Here is a 21,807-nt window from a genome sequence, read left to right as displayed (position 1 = left end):
AAACTTGCTACTCCAAAGAGCTCAACTAGATGAATGTAAATAATAAAGCAAGCTCTCAATTCTAATTACACTAAAGAGCTTGTATCAACTAGTTTGCAAGAATGTAAACAAGTAAGTAGGGTGATTATACCGCCGTGTAGGGGATGAACCAATCACAAGATGAAGATCAAGCCAATCACCGGGAGAATGCAAATGACAAGAGACAACCGATTTTTCTCCCAAGGTTCACGTGCTTGCCAACACGCTAGTCCCCGTTGTGTCGACCAACACTTGGTGGTTCGGCGGCTAAGAGGTGTTTCACAAACCTCGTCCACACGATAGGACACCGCAAGAACCGACCCACAAGTGAGGTAACTCAATGACACGAGCAATTTACTAGAGTTACCTTTCGGCACTCCGCCGGGGAAGGTACAACTCCCCTCACAATCACCGAAGGCAGCCACGAACAATCGCCAACTCATGCCGATCCTTCACCGCTGCTCCAACCATCTAGGTGGTGGCAACCACCAAGAGAAACAAGCGAAATCCGCAGCGCAACATGAATACCAAGTGCCTCTAGATGCAATCACTCAAGCAATGCACTTGGATTCTCTCCCAATCTCACAATGATGATGGATCAATGATGGAGATGAGTGGGAGGGCTTTGGCTAAGCTCACAAGGATGCTATGTCAATGAAAATGTGCAAGAGTTGTCCCTTGAGCCGGCCATGGGGCTATAAATAGAGCCCCCATCAAATAGAGCCGTTATACCCCTTCACTAGGCAAAACGCGCTCTGACCGGACGCTCCGGTCATACCGACCGGACGCTGGCCCTCAGCGTCCGGTCGCCCGATGGACGCCACGCGTCACCTGCTTCAAACGCTGTTCGTCAGATTTCAACGGCTACGAAGCTGACCAGACGCTCCGGTCAAAACTGACCGGACGCTGAAGCCCCAACGTCTGGTCATTTCCAGTAAGCTCCCCAAGGCATGTTTTTCCGATCGGACGCGTCCGGTCCACCTTGACCGGACGTAGCCAGCGTCCGGTGCTCAACCCTTAGCCACTATGCAGACCCGTCAGTTTGACCGGACGCAGAAACCAGCGTCCGGTGCATCTCAGGTCCAGCGTCCGGTGAAACACCAAAACTGGCGACCTCTCTGCCAGCTCGACCGGACGCAGCCTTTCAGCGTCCGGTCGTTGAGTGACCCAGCGTCCGGTCAGTAGACCGACGCCAGCATCATTTCGACCAACTCCATTTCAACTCTAACTTCTTCACCCTTTCTCAAGTGTGCCAACCACCAAGAATTTTGCATCCGGCGCAATAGAAAATAGACATTTCATTTTTCCAAAAGCGCCGAATCCTGCCTCACAAGCTCGGCGGGAGGGAGAGAGGGACCCAAACCCATCTCAACCCTACAAACACCTTGTGCACATGTGTTAGCATATTTTCACAAATATTTTCATGGGTGTTAGCACTCCACTAGATCCTAAATGCATATGCAATGAGTTAGAGCATCTAGTGGCACTTTGATAACCGCATTCCGATATGAGTTTCACTCCTCTTAATAGTACGGCTATCTATCCTAAATATGATCACACTCACTAAGTGTCTTGATCACTAAAACAAAATGGCTCCTACATTTTATACCTTTGCCTTGAGCCTTTTGTTTTTCTCTTTCTTCTTTTCCAAGTTTAAGCATTTGACCATCACCATGCCATCACCATTGTCATGATCTTTACCATTGCTTCATCACTTGGAGTAGTGCTACCTATCTCATAATCATCTTGATAAACTAGGTTAGCACTTAGGGTTTCATCAATTAACCAAAAACAAACTAGAGCTTTCAATCGCCCCTGGCAGCTATTGGGGTACATTGGCGGAATGCCCTGCTCCCCTTGTCTCTTAGGGCACAAAGGCAAAGCCACCCACCTCCGTTGGCACCTCGGGCGCAAAGGCAGAGCCGCCCACCTCTATTGGCTCCTGATGTAGGCCAATGATATGACTCGCCTTTGTCGGCTCCCCAGACATGCCCTCCCCTCCATGGAATGGGAAGAGTCCCGACACCTACAAGGACGAACCGACGCCTATCAGCGCATCCTCGTTCTCTAGGTTGTCCCACTCAATATCATCGAGAACCATCGCTGGTAAGGAGGGATATAGAGCTAAAAATGCTCCTACGGCCCATTTAGGCCTAGGAGTTTGAAGGCCGGCCTAGGGACGGGTTCACGGCCACTATGGGGCACCCTAAGAGCAAGGGGTGGAAAACAATGGATCCGCTAGCGGCCAGTACCTGAGTGCACAAATGCCGTGGGCATCCCAAGAACTATATGGATTGACCACTGAGAATCTGGAGTCAGTCGCCAGCTGACTCAAGCCAGACCCCTGTGAACAGGATGCTAGGCCCCGCCTGGACTAGCCCGTTAATAGCTCACCGAGTGCCATGATTCATCCATAGAGGAAAATCATGGCACGACACAACCCCTCCAATTTTATCAGAAAAAATGCTTAAGGGAAAATGATCACAAAGACGAGGTGAGCCTTGACCAGACCCCTACTATGGGTGGGGGCTTGAGGAAAGTTGGACTCGCAAGGAAACCGAATGCACGGTCATAGAATGATGGACCTCCATAGGGGTCAGAATCAGGAAAGACCTTTTTCTACCTAGCAAATCTCACGGCTATACCCTAAGGGGTCCGATCATGACGAAAGAGAATCACCATCCCTAGGACATGCTGTGGGCAACAAAGGAAGGCTAGGGCCCTCAGAGTCCTCCCATTCGGAAAAGCCTCCGAACGAGTTTTCTACTCCTCCGCACGCTCGGAGGCTATTGTCAGGGACCAATACTAGGGTACCCAAAGAAGAGGAGCTAATGGTCATCAACATTGATTTATCCAAGCAGTCAAGAGTGCAACTATAGCTCCAATCAACCCCTAGGAGTGCAGGCTCCACCTCACCTGACCTCTAGGGGAGGGCTCCACCTCACCTGACCTTGAGGCCACGGGCTCCGCCTTGCTTGACCTCGACGCCGCAGGCTCCGCCCTGCCTAACCCTGAGGCCACAGGCTTTGCCTCACTCGACCTCAAGGCCACGAGCTCCACCTCGCTCGACCCTGAGGCCTTGGGCTCTACCTTGCCCAACCTCAAGGCCATGGGCTCCCCCTTGCCCAACGTCAAGGTTATGGGCTCTACCTTGCCCGACCTTAAGGCCATGGTCTCTGCCTCACCCGACCCTAAGGCCATGGGCTTTGCCTTGCCTGACCTCAAGGCCATGAGCTCAGCCTCGCTCGACCTTGAGGTTACAGGCTTTGCCTTACCCGACCCCTTGTTTGTAGGCTCTGCCTCGCCCAATGGGGACCCATACCGCCACCAACCACTCTAGGTCTAAGCATATGGGCCTGGGTCAATGCTCTCACACCAGGAAAGAGACTAGCACACCTCGATGTAACCTGTGGCCATGATAGGTCGTACCTGAGGGTTCATATGAAGAACAGTGTTGGGCGTGCCGGTGCTATTCTGCCTAACCCTCGTAACAACAATGATAGGTGCGTCAGTTCACCACGACGTCCGCTGAGATGGGATGAAACACCATGACTGGTAGATGATGCCTACGCATGGCACCAGTGACGGATAGGGCCATGATGTGGAGTTGTCCCTGTTGACATCTATAGGATCGGTGGGACCCACATGAAGGAGAAGAAGGACCCGGTGTTTATAAAGGCCTGCTTCTCTCTCTTGTTCTTCTCTTTTCCTCCGCTGTAACCTATGCTTTCCCGTGGCCTATAAAAGGGAAAGTAGGGCATCCCATGAAGGGGATCAGATTCAAGCTGGATTGACAATACCAACCCATCCTGATCCTCACAAGAGCATGACACGAGCACATGGCTGGGCAACGATTGAGCTCCTAGCACCCATTCATTCTTTCCACTAGAGACTTAGGATCATTTCCCTCTCTTACTCGTTTGCAACCCCTACTACAAACTTTTAGTGCTAGTAACACGAGCAGTAGTGATGAACTAGATGTAGGGACTTTTTGCCCGAACTAGTATAAACCTCGTGTCCTCTGAGCACGCCATTTGAGCCAGATGCACAATATTAGAAATTTACTCATCGGTGGTAACTCGAAACACCAACAGTCACCCCTCAAGCGTTTTTTTGATAAAACGGAGGGGCTAAGCCATGCCACGTTTTTCCTTGATGGATGAAACATGGGGCTCAGTGAGCTGTTAATGGGCTAGTCTAAGTGGGGCCCTGGCTTCCTATTCGCGAGGGCCTAGCATGGGACGGCTGGTGACCGACTCCAGACTCTTGGTAGCCAATCCATATAGTTCTGGGTTCCATTCAGCCAGTCCCAAGGGCTCATTGTTTTTCTTCGAGGAAAAACCTTGGACTGGGAATCGACGAAGACTCGAACGTGGGTTGGGATGCCTGTGGCGCTCGTGCACCCAGGTACTAGCCACTAGTGGGCCCATCCCTTCCCACCCCTCACTCTAAGGGTGCCCCAAAGCGGCTATGAACCCATTGGCGATTCAGCCTTCGAACTCTTGGTCCCGAATGGGCCGTAGGAGCATTTTTAGCTTTGTATCCCTCCTTACCAAGGATAGTTCTAGGCCCATCAACCGAATGAACCATCATCTAGAGTGTCCTTTGAGGGCACATCTAGAGATGGCATGCACATGATCTTCGAAGGGAGGTGATGTGACACGGCATAGCGGGGTCATGAATCTTGGTAGACGGTTCACCTTCTCACCCCACTCCGTCCTATAAATAGTGGCCTTCCCCTTCACATTTTTACACACCAAAACCATAGCCTTAACTTCTCTATTTCTATGCTCCCGCTGTTTAGATCTGCCATGCTTACCAATCTACTGCCGGAGCCCTAGATCTGTAGCTTTCGCTTCTCCACCGCCGCCTTTGCTTCTCTGTAGCCGCCTCCATCCTCCATGGATTCATGGTACCACTTCGATGTTATCCATGCATGCATGAAGGGCCTCATCAAGCATGGTCTTCTCCATGGGAGAACCGATGTGGCAGAGTGGCTTATGCTCGGGCGTGAGGATGCACCGACACCGCCCGACGGCTACATCGTCTCCTTCACGTTATTCCACGAGCGTGGACTCGCAGTTCCTCCCCACCCGTTCTTCCAGGGTCTGCTGCACCACTACCAGATCAAGCTACTGCACTTGAACCCCAATGGGATCTAACACATCACGGCCTTCATCACGATGTGCGAGGGGTACTTGGGGATCGAGCCCCACTTCGAGCTGTGGAGATATTTCTTCTCTATCTCCTTGATCAAGAAGAAGGAGAGGGGCTGGGAGACCACGGTGCCAATGGGATGCATGGGCCTCCACCTCTAGGGGCAGCGGGTGGCCAAGTACATGCCCTACCAGCTCTCCAGATCCAACAAGGGGTGGCACTCGCATTGGTTCTACCTAAATAATGACCCTGCCACAACCTTATCGATCTTCTCCGGGCACCTGGTCAAAGAGGTACCACCGTCATGGCCGTGGGGGCCACCCATCAAGGAGAAGAAGAGGATGCGTGACCTCTTCAAGGCCATCGCTTTCCTGAAGTCCCACGACCTTTGTGGGGCCGACGTCATCAGGGGGTATCACATGAGGAGGGTGGCATCACTGATGGCGCACAGCTCATCGGGATGATGCTCGCCTAGGGGCTGCTCTACTACAGTGAGGTCACGCAACACATCAAGGAGGTCACGGGGGAGGCCGATGCCGTGTTCCTGATCCTAGGACATCCCATGTTGTGGCCAGACATGGGCTTCATCGAGCTATCGGTGGGGTTAGTCTTCTAAGACTCTATCGCGCTGCTGCCAGAGCACACGGCCATGAGGGTGGCAACCTATGCCGTAGATGAACAAAGGAAGAAGAAAAAGAACAAAGAGGAGAAGCAGTGAGCAAAGCTATAGTGAGAGAAGCGACGTCAAGGTTTGTTAGAAGAAGAAGAGGAGGAGGAGGATGACGGCTCCATGTGGCCCATCTCGTGGGATGATCTAGCCAACGGGGATGAGGACCCATGTTCACCATAGTTGGGGCCCTTCCTACGGCATGCCACGAGGCTAGAGGGGGAGGACACACCCCCAGAGCTAGTGGAATCAAGACGCCCTGCCCTATCCGGACCTTTGACGGCTGCCTCGAAACCGGTGGAATTAGGCCACCTCGCCTTGTCTGGGCCTTCGACGGCAGCACTAAAGCCGACGGAAATAGGTCACCCCACTCTGTTTGAGCCCTCGGCGGTGCCTCCAGAGTCGGCGGGAGGCAGCCATTCTGATTTGTTCAAGCCCTCCGAGCTGAGGAAGGGTTCAAAGCGGCAATATGCCAACAAGGAGCAGCTAGCGTTAAGCAAGCCAACCCTAAAACATCCTCGCATGATGGCGTTAGGGTGAGTCAAGTGTTTTTCGTCCATTTGTCCTAATGAATTTCTGCCACGAATTGACCTCCGTGTCTGTTGCAGCGTCGGAGGACATGGGACTCACCTACGGCTTGCTCCAAAAAAGGTCCTCCTCCATCAAATGCGCCAGGAGCTAGCTAGCGCCATGCCGGTGGTGAGCGTGAGTGGCGTTGGGGTGGCCACGACATCGATCGGGGAGGCGCAGCCGATGGCTGCGTCCATGGGAAAGAAGACGGATGAGGGCGCATCTGGGGTGCTCGTGGTGGACACGACATGGCCGATTGTGCCCTCGACATCGTAGGCGGAGGTGGCACATCCAAAGGCATCGTCTGTGTAGGTGGCTATGTTCACGGTGGGGTGGGTAGAAGGGGGCGCACTCAATGCACTTTCATGGATGTTGAGATAGGGAAGGCCTCCGTGTTCGCGTCACCCGCCCCCTCTATCGCTAGAGGAGCTGCTCTAGAGGAGATGCCGCCGTAAGAGAGGTCGGCGCCACTTGAGGTCGGTGTAGGGATGTCCCGGTCTCTGGTCTGGGTGGCTACCCTTGATGAAACAACAGAGGAGAGGGAATGGGGGAGCATCCACATGGAGGTTGGGGACGTGGTTCACGCCCTGACCACCATCCTAAGCTTGATGCATGACATTATCGCCCCGATTGGCCAGGTATGATATGATAGTGCTTCTAACCCTCATTTATCTTTCCATACCTCTAAGTCTTGTCATCTTCATAGATCCTTATGGCCCGTAGCTAGGAGAAGTCCCAGTTCCTTGCGGAGGAGACGCGATGGAGTGAGGGGCTGGCCGCATAGCTCGCTGTCGCCCGTCAAGACATGAGTTGGGCAGGTCTCAATGACAAGCTCAGGGCAGAGGTGGTGAAGAGCCATGGCCTAGAGAAGGAGCTCGGTGAGGTGAAGGGCACCCTCTAAAAGGAGAGTGATGAACACGACAACCTGCGCGTTGCCATCTAGTTGGTCTGCGACAAGCTCGAGCTTGCCCTAGAGCAGGAGACAAGCTCGCTCGTGGTTCATGCCACCCGGATCATGGACCGGGCAGATGATATGGCAAGGAGCGCACTTTGCTTTGGCATTCACCAATCATTTATGATCGCCCATTCTCATTACGAGAACATCGATCTGGCAACGATGAGCCAAGGCTTCGTGCCCATCTATACCGACACCGAGCTAGACTACATCGAGAAGGAGCTGGTTCCCCCTAGCGCATGACCTTTCTGCCAAGACAGAAGATGAAATCATCCCCTGAGGGGTTAGTTTAGTCAGATAGGTCAAGTGGCGCATTTGTAATAAGCGAATAAGTTCCAATCCTTCTGTTTCGTTTAAACAAGCTTGTTCTTTTGTTAAGGTTGGACAAATTTGTTCTTTCTCCCTTTTTATGTGTAAAAAAGGGGTAAAGCATTCTGACCCTTTCCATTGTTAAGACTATAGAGCTCGAGGTGTGGGCGAGAAACTCTGATCATGCTAGTAAGCAAGAGTGTCATAGCCACTGGGGCGTAGGTTTCTTGCAGTCCGACCAGTTTTACTCAGCGTTCATTTCCGCAAACCTTGCCTCTAGAATTTTAACATGAGAAAGGGTCAGGCACGATGACTATTTTAGAAAGGATATATATACCCTTATCTGCCCCCGAGTGAGGCCCAACCCCTTGCCGTTGTCGGGGTTAGGTTTCACTAAAGATCATGGAGACGATAGCGAAACTGGTAAGAGAAAGCATTTTTTGTTTCAGAAATGTTATTCTTAGTTTTTGTACGTACCCCTTCCTAGGATCTGAGCCATCATCCTATAACACCCTAGGTGTTAAGCTTGCATTTAGCCTTAGCATTGCATGTGCACAAGCATCATTGATCATTCATGAGCATGAGTATTTCAAATATAATCTCTATGTTTGCTTATATTGCATGTGTTGTCACTAAAATGCTTTACATATGCTAGGGTTTATATGTAACCAATGTATAAATGTGTGTGGAACCTTAGGAATACCTTAAACATGTTTAGAATGTCACTAGGAACAACTTTGGTATTCATGACTAAGGCTAGTTTGGTCTCAGTCATGGTTATAGTGTAGGCTTTCATTTTCAAGTTGTATGCTTGACTAGAGTTGAACATCATTTTAGAAACTTTGCATGGTTGTGCACTCTAAAATAAAGTTGTAGAACTCAAGTAGTGTAACAACTTTTATTTTTGGGTCATTAGCTAATTCAGTGCCTAACTTCAACGTTTAGGGCTCACAAGTATCAACATTGTACTATTTTTGGAACTTGAAAATTTTTCTAAGACCAGATTGGTTTTGCAGTTTCATGTGCCTGACTTTGTTATGATTTAATTATCTAACCATTGCGAATTAGGAGATGAGTTCTAAAGCAATTTTGTATCCTTCACTTAGATCTCGAACTTTTATTAATAGAGTTTGTGCTAACTAATCATGGTTTACGAGTTAGAAGGGGGAGAAAATGCTCTGTCAGTAGTTGATGTTGAGCCTGATGACCATCATGCGATCAGGCCATGTGTGGCCGACCAGGCACAGCACCTGGCCACCATGTGGCCACCACTGGTTGGCATTGGGCCCCCACCACAGCTATGTGGCATGCGCTAAAGGAGTAACCACGCGGCTCATTCCTCACTCGGTATCGCACTCTCTCCCTCTCCACTGTTCTCTCGCGTGCTTGCAGCGGAGGTCCTCACGCCGACATGCCACTGCGCTGCTCCGCTGTCGCCTAGCTCCCACATCATAGTACCATTGCCGCCTCTAGCTTGCAGTTAGCTTTGCCATCTTCCTCTCTACCTCCTCGACGCAGTAGCAGGGCTAGGCGAGCTATGGTGAGGGCAAAATCGCCGTTCTCGTCCTCACTAGAATCTCGACTTCCATGGCCGCCTTCATGACGAGCTTGCCTCTACTTGGTTAGGGTGTGTACTAGATTCTGGCATGACGCTACAATGAATCGTTGCTTCACCAACGTGGAACACGACACGCAGCGCCGCCATGCTCTCGCCACCGCACCACCGCGCACACGGATAGACCTCGTCAGTGTGTCCCACTTCACCTAAGTAGTCTCGGTAGGTTCGCGTGGTCACCACAAAACCCATGCGCTTCTCGCCGGGCCTTGCTATGGCCCATAGCGGTCGACGTACCTCCGCACAGTGCCGCCGTGCCCCATGGCTGATGATGAGCATGCTCCAGTGCATCGACACTACCACCACCAGTACCAGTCAACGCGGGTGAAGGAGTAGAACACATAGGTAGGGTCGATTTCATCAGAGAGTTTGCGGTTGGTGAGCTAGCGCCGGTCAAACCCACACCCTTGTTCTGGTTCACTGACAGTGGGGTTCGCTGACTGCTAGGTCCCACGTGAATTGTGTGCCATTGTTCATGATAATGGAGTACGGGACTCCAAAGCGATGGACAATGTCAAGGAAGAATGGCATGGCTTGCTCGGACTTGATTGCGGAGATCAGTCGAGCCTCCATCCACTTTGTAAACTTGTTTATGGCGACAAGCAAGTGCATATATCCCCCAAATGCCCTCTTGAGAGGTCCGACCATATCGAGCCCCTAGACCATGAACGTTCACATGATGGGGATTATTTGGAGTGCTTGGACCGGTAGGTGGGTCTATCGAGCATAGTATTGGCACCCTTCATAGGTGCACACAATTTGTTCAGCATCGACTACTGCGGTCGACTAGTAAAAGCCTTGTCGAAACATGTTTTTGACTAGGGTCCTAGGCGTGATATGGTGCCCGCAAACCCCATCGTGGATATCACTCAGCAACTGCTTCCCTTGTTTGATGGGGATGCAGCGCTATAGGATCTCGGTGTGGCTTCGCCTATAGAGCTCGCCCTTAATAACGACAAATGACTTGGCGCATCGCGTGAGCCACCGAGCCTCCACTTTGTTTGTCGACAGCGCCTTACAGAGGAGGTAGTCAAGGTAAGGCATCCTCCAGTCGTCCAGAGGGTCGGGCACTATCGCTGGATCCTCATCAAGCTCCTTGACTTTAGGGTTGGATGGAGCCGCTAGCTGGTCAGCCCTTGAGCCCAAGGCAGATGGCCCATCACCAGTCTAATTTGGCTCCTCATAGTAGACCAAGGACTTGTATTGAACGCTGGCGAAGATGCCCATCGGCATCAGCTCTTAGCCGAATGCTGTTTTCGCCAGCGTGTCACCCGCCTCATTGAGATGCCTTGAGATGTGATTGAGATTGAGACCATTGAACTTGTCCTCCAACTGGTAGACTTCTTAGCAATATGCAGCCATCTTGGTGTTATGATAGCTTGATTCCTTCATAACTTGGTCGATGACCAGCTAAGAGTTGCCCCGGATGTCAAGCCGTCGGATACCCAACTCAATAGCGATGCGTAGGACATTGATGAGTGCCTTATACTCGGCCACATTGTTGGAGGGGAAATGGATGCAAACCTTGTACCTCATGCATACCCCGAGGGATGAAACAAAGACCAGCCCCACACTGGTGCCTTTCTTCATCAGCGATCCATCAAAGTACATTGTCCAGTACTCTTGGTCGACGACTGCTGGCGGCATTTGGACCTTGGTCCACTCTGCAATGAAATCAGCCAATGCTTAGGACTTGATGGTTGTCCGAGGGGCATATGAAATGCCTTGACCCATCAGCTCGAGTGCCCACTTCATGATTCTTCCTGTGGCATCCCGGTTTTTGGACGATCTCACCTAGAGGGTAGGACATCATGACTGTCATCGGATGCAACTCAAAGTAGTGACACAACTTCCTTTTGGCGATAAGGATGGTGTATAAGAGTTTCTAGATTTGGGGGTAGCGAGTCTTAGAATTAGACAAGACTTTGCTAATGAAGTACACGTGACGCTGCACTTTGAGGGCGTGTCCCTCTTCTTCTCACTATACCACTAGGGTGGCGCTGACCACTTGCGTGGTGGCCGCAACATAGAGCAGAAGCGGTTCCCTGGATTTTTTTTACTTTTTAGCTCTTTTTTGAAAGTTTCTCACAAATAGACCCCTGGCAGAAAAAATTCAGAAAATGGACCCTTAGCTCGGTGCCATCGATGCTGGCGCTAAGCTAACACGTCTCGGCACTCTGTATGCCTCGCGCCCATGCCCCAAGCGATGGCGAAGTGCAGCAAGCGTCTATGGGACCAGGGTGGTTGGCTAGTCGCATGGTCAGCATGCGTGTCTCGCTCAGCGGAAGTGCATGCATCTGTGATGACAGTAGGTGTGCAGGCTGTTGCTACTACAGGTGCATGCTACAAGGCCACTCACCGCGTGCTCCATGCTGTTGACCCTGAAGTAGAGCATACTCTATAACAAGCGAATAATGATAAGAAAAATATTTATATTAGTATTCTGTAAAAATATTAACACAATAGAGATCAAATTTCTCTTTCATTAGAAAGATGATTCAAAATAATGACCTAGTTTATAACTAAATTATACACCTCTAATATCTTTTATAAACTATCCATGTCTACCTTTATGAAAAATGATGTATATTAGCCCCTGTCCATTTAGAATGCACATATATGCCATTATGATAATAATAGAAAGTAAGGTTGAATCAAAGGTGTCTATCTTCGTTGTTATACAAAAATAAAAAAAAGTATCTCTCAAATCTGCATGCAAATACTAATCTAATATATATAAAGTATGGCATATATCTTTCTAAACTCCAGACTTCTACACTCCTACTAAGAAAATTAAGCATATGCTATGTTCCATCGTCAAGTAAACATGTATATATTTGAATAAATATTTATTTTAAGAGCTTATCAAACATAGAAAATGATCCCTCAACGAAAGCACATAGCAATTAGCCTACCTATTAAGCCCACCTATTTAGATACCCTAGGATTAATTTTAGCTAATTTTTAGGATCTGTCTATAGATTTTTTTTTTAATTTTAACACTTTTTGGAAACTAATTTTAAATCTAACACAGTTAGTTTTTTTAAAATTCTAAAACCCAACAACCGTGTTAAATTTAAAATTAGTTTTCAAAAGGTGTTAAAATTAAAAAAAATATGTCTACACAGAGGTCGGGTGTTTGGGGGACATGTCTCACCCGGGTGTCTCATCACCTTAAAACACACGAATCCCAACAACAAAGTATTCGGGTGACATATCCCAGCTAAACACTCGATTCCTATAGCCGCCAGATCCAAATCTAACGACGCAAATAAAATATATCCAATAAATATAAAATTAAATAATAAAATAACAAAAAATTACCAAATAATTACTATAGAACGCAAATTGGTAGAAATTCAAAGAAAAAATAGATAAAATATACAGACAACAAATAAAAAAGGCAGATGTAACGTGCCCCTACTAAATGTATAAATTTGCATGCATGGGTTCAGAGTGGATAGCGTGTGGTCCAGCTTAGTTTTCAAGGGAATATGCATGCATAGGGCCTGGAGCACGAGGTGAGCGGCCTTGTAGCATGCACCTATAGCAGCCACAGCCTACACACCTGTTGTCATCACAGATGCATGCACTTTCACCGAGCGAGACACGCATGCTGACCATGCGACCAGCCGACCACCCTGGACCCATAGACGCTTGCTACACTTCGCCATCGCTTAGGGCGTGGGCGCGGGGCTTACAGAGCGCCAAGCTCGGTGCCAGCGTCTACGACGCCGAGCTACCTGCCATCTCGGCACTAGGGACGCTGGCGCTGAGATGTGTTAGCTCGACACCAGCATCGATGGCGCTGAGCTAAGGGTCTATTTTCTGAATTCTTTCCGCCAGGGGTCTATTTGTGAGAAACTTTCAAAAAAAGGGCTGAAAAGTAAAAAATTCGGGTGGTTCCCCATCGGTTGGGGGGACCAAGATTGGGGCCTTCGTCAGGAGCTGCTTGACCTTGTCAAGTGCCTCCTAGGCCTCGAGTGTCCATTCAAAGTGGTCGGACTTCTTTAGAAGCCGATAGAGGGGGAGACCTCGTTCGCTGAGGCATGAGATAAAGTGGCTGAACACGATGAGGCACCCTATAACTCATTGTACCCCCTTTATTTTCTGGATCTGGCCCATCCTCATGATGGCCGAGATCTTCTCTGAGTTGGCTTCGATGCCACGCTTGAAGACAATAAAAAGCAGCAGCATGCCCCTTGGGACCCCGAAAAGACATTTCTCAGGGTTGAGTTTGATGTCGTTTGCTCGGAGTTTTGCGAAGGTCTGCTCTAGGTCAGCTATGACTTGGTCATCCCATTTGGAGTTGACCACGATGTTGTCCACATAGGCCTTAATGGTTTGCCTAATGAGGTCACCAAAACACTTGAGCATACAACACTGATACGTAGCCCCTATGTTTTTCAAACCGAACGGCATTATGATGTAGCAGAACGATCCGAATAGGGTGATGAAAGTTGTCATGAGCTAGTCGGACTCTTTCATCATGATTTGATGGTACCCAGAGTACGCATCAAGGAAGCAAAGGGTTTCACACCCTGAGGTCGAGTCGACTACTTGGTCTATACGTGGCAAAGGGAACGGATCCTTTGGACACGCTTTGTTGAGACCCATCTAGTCAACACACATTCTCCATTTCCTACTCTTTTTTGTACAAGAATGGGATTGGCTAACCACTCAGGGTGGTATACTTCCTTGATGAACCCGGTCACCAAAAGCTTCACAATCTTCTCACCGATGGCCCTGTGATTCTCCTCGTCGAAGTGACGTAGGCGCTGCTTCATCGGCTTGGAGCCAAGCCTGATCTTCAAGGCATGCTTGGTGACTTCTCTTGGAATGCCTGACAAATCCGTGGGTCTCCATGCAAATATGTCTCTGTTGGCATGGAGGAAGTCAGCGAGCGCGCTTTCCTATTTGGAAGAAAGCATGGGGCCGATGCACACCACTTTGCCCTTGGAGCCACTAGGGTCTATGAGGACCTCCTTGGCGCCCTCTATAGGCTCAAAAGACCCAGCTGACCTCTTGGGGTTGGGTGCTTCTTCGATGACCTCCTCCCTGATGGCCACAGGCTCTTCGGAGGTGATAATTGTCGTGGCGTGTTCGCAGCACTTGACCTCGCACTCATAGGCGCGCTAGAAGGAGGTGCCGATGGTGATGACCCCTCATGGACCCAGCATCTTCAACTTTAGACAGGTGTAGTTGGGGATGGCCATGAACTTCACGTAGCATGGATGTCCTAGGATGGCGTGGTAGGTCCCATGGAACCCGACCACCTCGAAGGTAAGAGTCTCCATCCTATAATTGGTCGGATTCCCGAAGCTGATAGGCAGATCGATCTACCAAAGTGGCATAGCCTGCTTTCCAGGTACGATGCCATGGAAAGGCGCCTCGGTCAGCCGGATGTGTGATCAGTCAATGCCTATGGTGTCGAGCGATTCAACGTACATGATGTTGTGGCCGCTGCCTCCATCCATTAGCACCTTGGTGTGTCGCTTTGTGTCGATGATCGGGTTGATCACAAGCAGGTATCTTTTGACTATGGGACACTTTCTAGGTGGTCAGTCCGATCAAAGGCTATGGTGGACTTCGACCATCGGAGGACGAAGGCATGGCCGACTCAGCCGTATAGACCTCGTGGCATGCAAGCTTCTGGCGACACTTGGAGTTGTAGGCCATCAACCCTTCAAAGATCATGAGGCAGCCATCCAACGTCGGAAATCCATCGTCCTTCCCCTCGGCATCATCTATGGCCGGCTTGGGCTCCTTCCTATGCTCCCCCTTTGTGGAACCTCCGGACAAGAACCACTTCATGAGGACACAATCCTTGTATAGGTGCTTGATGGGGAAACCATGGTTCCAGCATGGCCCTTCGAGCAACTTCTCAAACTGGTCCAGGGTACCCTCGGTGGGCTTCTAACCCCCTTGCGGTTGGCAGTGGCCACGAGCGAGCCCTCACGTCGCTGCTTGTTCTTCTTCTTGTTGGGACGGTTGGAAAATCGCCCCGTCCGACATCCTCATATCTCTTTGCCTTGCCTTTGGGGCGGGCAAAAATCATCCCAACCGCCTCCTCGCCTGAGGTATGGTTGGTGGCAATGTCGAGGAGCTCCTTGGTAGTTCGTGGGTCCTTACATCCTAGCTTGTGAACCAGGGACTCACAGGTGGTCCTGGAAAGGAAAGCTCCTATGACGTTGTCGATGTTTCACCACCGATAGCCTGCCACGGGGGTACCTAGGGCAGTTCGTTCGGACTTCAGCGTATACAGAACTCGACGATAAATGCAAGAGACAGTCGATTTATCCTGGTTCGGACCCTCGACCGTGATCGAGTAATAGCCCAATGTCCAGTCGGCGTTAGCCTTTTGCGTTGGATTGATTGTAAAGTGTTGCGTTATCTAACTCTCTTCTGTTCTAACCATCTAAGGAGCCCTTCCCTCCTTTATATAGTTAGGAGGCTAGAGTCCTAGTCGCTTTACAATGTAGAGTCCTAGTAGGATTATAGGGTAGTATTACTACTAGGATTATATGAGAGGAATCCTAATCAAACTAGATCTCCTCTCTTCCTTGCGGTGTATCCCATGGGTCCCGCATCGATAAGCCCCTGAGCACTTCATGGTTGAACTCCGGAAGCCTTGTCTTGTTCCTCCAGGTCTTGCCGAGCAGGAACAAGCGTCGCCCGAGTGCTTTCTTGAGTGAAATCATGTAGCGCTTCTTGGGATCTTCGAGTGGTGTGTGCTTTTTTTGAAAAAAAGTACTTCCATCTTGGTGTAGCCCCGAGCCTCTTGCTATTTGGAACAAGGAGCTGGAGGGTCTTGTCTTGAAATTACTCTGATTCTTTGTCGAAGGGCTCCCGAGCATATACCCGGGTTCTTTATCAAAAAGAACTCGGATATAGCTCGGTCCGGGTTCTTTTTGTCATGAGGCCTTGAAGTGGTCTGTCTTGAAGAAGTCTTCTTGGTGACATGCGCTTTTTCGAAGAAAAAAGTACACTCATTGAGTGTAGCCCCCGAGCCTCTTGCTATTTGGAACAAAAAGTTGGAGGGTCTTGAATCTGAGTTGTTCAAAGAACTACCATTGCAAGTCAACATAGTTGCGCCACCGAGTACTTTCCATAATTAGCTTGCGTGCTTGATGTCTTCTTGCATGCTGCTGTATGTCATGCCTCTTCCTTTGTTTCGCTTGAGTAATGAAAGTACATATAAATATGCACGTGCATCCTCATATTTGTGCTCATGATGCTGACGCAAAATCTTCTTGTTCGACCATGATCCAATCCAAGTACGGCAACCTAGATAATCCATCAAAAGGCTTCGGGTGGGTAGTCCCCTCACTGGAGACCCCGTATCACCCCCACCTTAGAATTTCCAAATCACCGCAATAAGGTCGACCTTAGCTGTCGAGTAGTTGATCACCCCAACCGAGTAGTCGATCACCGTGGCCGAGTAGTCAGATGTCCTAGCGACTTGTAGAGCAGCAACCGAGTAAGACAGCGTGGGGTGTGTGTCTCACCCAATGAAGTAGTGGCCAAGTAAGGCAGCCAGCGGTGGGCGAGCTCCTTATTTGATGACATGGTCTAGAAAATGGTTCCCTGCAAAGTAATCATACGAAAGTATGTAATAATTGTTACACAAGATATCAAGTTGGAAGTATGTTCCAGTATTATAAAATGCATATTAAATTTTTTCATGTCTTGCTCTTACTAGGCTATGTAATTTCTCTAGGTAGGTAGCCTATTATGTTTAAACACCTCTCGCACCTTTCCGCGAGTAGGCTTCACGGATTAAGGCCTCAGCAATCCAGGTAAATTAACAACCGTTAAGAGAAGACATTATAAAATGCATATTAAATTTTTTCACGTCTTGCTCTTACTAGGCCATGTAATTTCCCTAGGTAGGTAGCCTGTTATGTTTAAACACCTCTCGCACCTTTCGGGCGAGTAGGCTTCACGGATTAAGGCCTCAGCAACCTAGGTAAATTAACAACCGTTAAGAGAAGACATTATAAAATGCCTGTAGTAGAGCCGCAGAGGCATATGGATAATATCCAGAGATATATGATGATTAAAGAATATTTGAAAAAATATTAAACCATGACTTAGCTTGATTGACGACCGAGTAGAAGAGTCGACGAGCCATAGTATCCGAGTAGATGGATGTGGCTTGACGTCTTGCTAGACGGCTCACTTGCGACTCGCCAGCTGTCGATGTTTCACCACCGATAGCCTACCATGGGGGTACCCGGGGCAGTTTGTTCGGGCTTCAGTGTATGCAGAACTCGACGGTAAACGCAATAGACAGTCGATTTATCCTGGTTTGGACCCTCGATCTTTGATCGAGTAATAGCCCTACGTCCAGTCGACGTTAGCCTTTGCGTTGGATTGATCGTAAAGTGTTGTGTTGTACAACTCTCTTCTGTTCTCACCATCTAAGGAGCCCTGCCCTCCTTTATATAGTTAGGAGGCTAGAGTCCTAGTCGCTTTACAATGTAGAGTCCTAGTAGGATTACAGGGTAGTATTACTACTAGGATTATATGGGAGGAATCCTAATCAAACTAGATCTCCTCTCTTCCTTGCGGTGTATCCCATGGGTCCCGCATCGATAAGCCCCCGAGCACTTCATGGTTGAACTCCGGAAGCCTTGTCTTGTTCCTCCAGGTCTTGCCGAGCAGGAACAAGCGTCGCCCGAGTGCTTTCTTGAGTGAAATCATGTAGCGCTTCTTGGGATCTTCGAGTGGTGTGTGTGTTTTTTGAAAAAAAGTACTCCCATCTTGGTGTTGCCCTCGAGCCTCTTGCTATTTGGAACAAGGAGCTAGAGGGTCTTGTCTTAAAATTGCTTTGATTCTTCGTCGAAGGGCTCCCGAGCATATACCCGGGTTCTTTATAAAAAAGAACTCGAATATAGCTCGGTCCGGGTTTTTTTTGTCGTGAGGCCTTGAAGTGGTCTGTCTTGAAGAAGTCTTCTTGGTGACGTGCGCTTTTTCAAAGAAAAAAGTGCACTCACTGAGTGTAGCCCCCGAGCCTCTTGCTATTTGGAACAAAAAGTTGGAGGGTCTTGAATCTGAGTTGTTCAAAGAACTACCATTGCAAGTCAACACAGTTGCGCCACCGAGTACTTTCCATAATTAGCTTGCGTGCTTAATGTCTTCTTGCATGCTGCTGTATGTCATGCCTCTTCCTTTGTTTCGCTTGAGTAATGAAAGTACATATAAATATGCACGTGCATCCTCATATTCGTGCTCATGTTGCTGACGCAAAATCTTCTCGTTCGACCATGATCCGATCCGAGTACGGCAACCTAGATAATCCGTTAAAAGGCTTCGGGTGGGCAGTCTCCTCACCGGGGACCCCGTATCACCCCACCTTAGAATTTCCAAATCACCGCAATAAGGTTGACCTTAGCTGTCGAGTAGTTGATCACCCCAACCGAGTAGTCGATCACCGTGGCCGAGTAGTCGGACGTCCTGGCGACTTATAGAGCAGCAACCGAGTAAGAAAGCACGGGGCGTGTGTCTCACCCAATGAAGTAGTGGCCAAGTAAGGCAGCCAGCGGTGGACGAACTCCTTATTTGATGACATGGTCCAGAAAATGGTTCCCTGCAAAGTAATCATACGAAAGTATGTAATAATTGATACACAAGATATCAAGTTGGAAGTATGTTCTAGTATTATAAAATGCATATTAAATTTTTTCGTGTCTTGCTCTTACTAGGCTATGTAATTTCCCTAGGTAGGTAGCCTATTATGTTTAAACACCTCTCGCACCTTTCCGCGAGTAGGCTTCACGGATTAAGGCCTCAGCAACCCAGGTAAATTAACAACCGTTAAGAGAAGACATTATAAAATGTATATTAAATTTTTTTCATGTCTTGCTCTTACTAGGCCTTGTAATTTCCCTAGGTAGGTAGCCTGTAACGTTTAAACACCTCTCGCACCTTTCAGGCGAGTAGGCTTCACGGATTAAGGCCTCAGCAACCTAGTTAAATTAACAACCGTTAAGGGAAGACATTATAAAATGCCTATAGTAGAGCCGCGGAGGCATATGGATAATATCCAAAGCTATATGATGATTAAAGAATATTTAAAAAAATATTAAACCATGACTTAGCTTGATTGACGGCCGAGTAGAAGAGTCAACGAGCCATAGTATCCAAGTAGATGGATGTGGCTCGACGTCTTGCTGGATGGCTCACTTACGACTCGCCAGCTATCGATGTTTCACCACCGATAGCCTGCCACGGGGGTACCTAGGGCAGTTTGTTCAGGCTTCAGTGTATGTAGAACTCAACGGTAAACGCAAGAGACAGTCGATTTATCCTGGTTCGGACCCTCGATCTTTGATCGAGTAATAGCCCTACGTCTAGTCGGCGTTAGCCTTTGCGTTGGATTGATCGTAAAGTGATGTGTTGTACATCTCTCTTCTGTTCTCACCATCTAAGGAGCCCTGCCCTCCTTTATATAGTCAGGAGACCAGAGTCCTAGTCGGTTTACAATGTAGAGTCCTAGTAGGATTACAGGGTAGTATTACTACTAGGATTACATGGGAGGAATTCTAATCAAACTAGATCTCCTCTCTTCCTTGCGGTGTATCCCGTGGGTCCCACATCGACAGACATCGGTGTCGGCGACATCGGGTAGCTCATTGCACTGTCGGGAGAAGCGCCGGATGTACCCACGAAGACTTTCCCTGGACTTCTATCGGCAGTTTTTGGGAACCCATGGGTCCCTAGGATGCGCGTATGTGCTCTAGAAGATTCCCACAAAGATCTCTTTTAGGTCCGCCCAACTTTGGATTTGGTTGGGCGGAAGGTGTTCCAACCACATTCACGCCGAATTAGCCAGGAACAATGGAAGGTTGCTGATAATAAAATTGTCACTATCCGCTCCATCGGCTTGGCAAGCAAGCTGGTAATCCTCGAGCCATAGTCCGGGGTTTGTTTCCCTGGAGTATTTTGGGATGTTGGTCGGCGGTTGGTACCACGGTAGGAAGACGACGTTGAGGATGTGTCGGCCAAAGGCCTGAGGTCCTAGCAAGTTAGGGCTCAGGCTTCGGTCCTCGCCACTGTCATAGCGTCCACCACGACAAGGGTGGTAGCCGCGGCTAGCCTCCTCCCTCTCATCACCGCGAGAACGCCTACGGGCATCCAGGGTGTTTCACGCGGCACGGTGGAGGCCGAGACGCTCATGCACTGGGATCGTGATGCGCGCCCTATCACCTCACTGCGCCAGGTGGACTGACACATCCTTATTGGGTCGCTCTGAGGGAGCATGGTGGCTAGCGCCAAGCTCGCGTCATCACGACAACGAGCTCTTGGCCTGCTGTGCCGCCACACACTCGAGTAGCTTGTGAATCTCACAATGGGCCCAACAATCCTCTTGCGTCGCGGGCCCTAGAAGCCCCCGGAGCAAGGCCACCATGGCAGCGATGTTCTAGCTTGCCCGGGTGAAGTGTGGGAGGGCTTCGTCGTCCTCGATGATCCTTCGGTTCATGTTGCAGGCCACGGCGCGCGCGCGCCCACCGTCTCCCTAGCGCTCGATCCCTCGCTTGAACTCTATGTGTTCCTGCTCGAGCTGGAGTCATGCTTCTTCGAGCTCTTGGTGTCGCGCCCTTAGCTGCTCTACCTATAGATGAGGTGGGGTCCCTATATCCCCCTCGACCTCATTGTCGAGGTCGTCTGTTGGGGTAGCCCCGCCCTCACGGATGCTTTCGATGTATCCCTTGGGGGTACCTACCATGAAACATTCTTGCGAGGGGTGATGGCTCCCCTTGCTGGAGTCAGAGTTGGAGAGCGACTCCGATTCTCCCGTGAGAAGGTCTTGAAAAGATTCCACGACATATTCGGTCATCCTCACGAACTTGTTGTTCGTAGGGGATGGGGGCGTGCGCTGTGCCCAAGGTGGCCAACGGTCTCTGCGGTGTCGCGCAGACCAAACATGAACATTGTTGGGGTGCTCCGGATGAGGTATTTCGGGGAGAGTGGCTCTCCTCTAGCAAGCGGCGTCATGAGGTTGGCGAACGAGAAGGTGAGGCGGCGCAGGTCCTCCCGGGATGGTCAGGGTCCCAGGAAGGCGTTGAGCTGGTGCTCTATCCTCCCGTAATCAAAGTCGAGGAGCTGGTCGCTCCAAGGGGCACGGGCCTCTGGCGCGTGCAGTTGTAGCTCCTCCAGCGCCTCGATAATCATGTCAAGGCTGGTGGAGTGGAGAGGTTGGACGGTGGAGGGAACTTGCACCAACTCTCCCTCCGTTGTAATGATAAAGTCTAGGTTCCCGAAGCGCACAAGCGTGCCTGGGACCCAGATGACGTTGTGACTAGACATCCAAGGTCTAATGTGGACGTCAAGATGCGCAAAAAGCCCCTGCCTGGCGTGCCAACTATCGGTGTTTTCAGACCACCGATCAGTAAATTTGTATTTACGCGCCTGGCTCGGATGGTGTGCTCGGAGGACATAAGAGTTTATACTGGTTCGGGTGAAACGTCCCTACGTCCAGTTCGCTGCTGCTCATGTTACCAGCACTTGGTT

This window comes from Miscanthus floridulus, chromosome 12 (genome assembly GCF_019320115.1).
Source record: "Miscanthus floridulus cultivar M001 chromosome 12, ASM1932011v1, whole genome shotgun sequence".
In the NCBI taxonomy this organism is placed as follows: domain Eukaryota; kingdom Viridiplantae; phylum Streptophyta; class Magnoliopsida; order Poales; family Poaceae; genus Miscanthus; species Miscanthus floridulus.
This window is presented reverse-complemented; position numbering follows the sequence as displayed.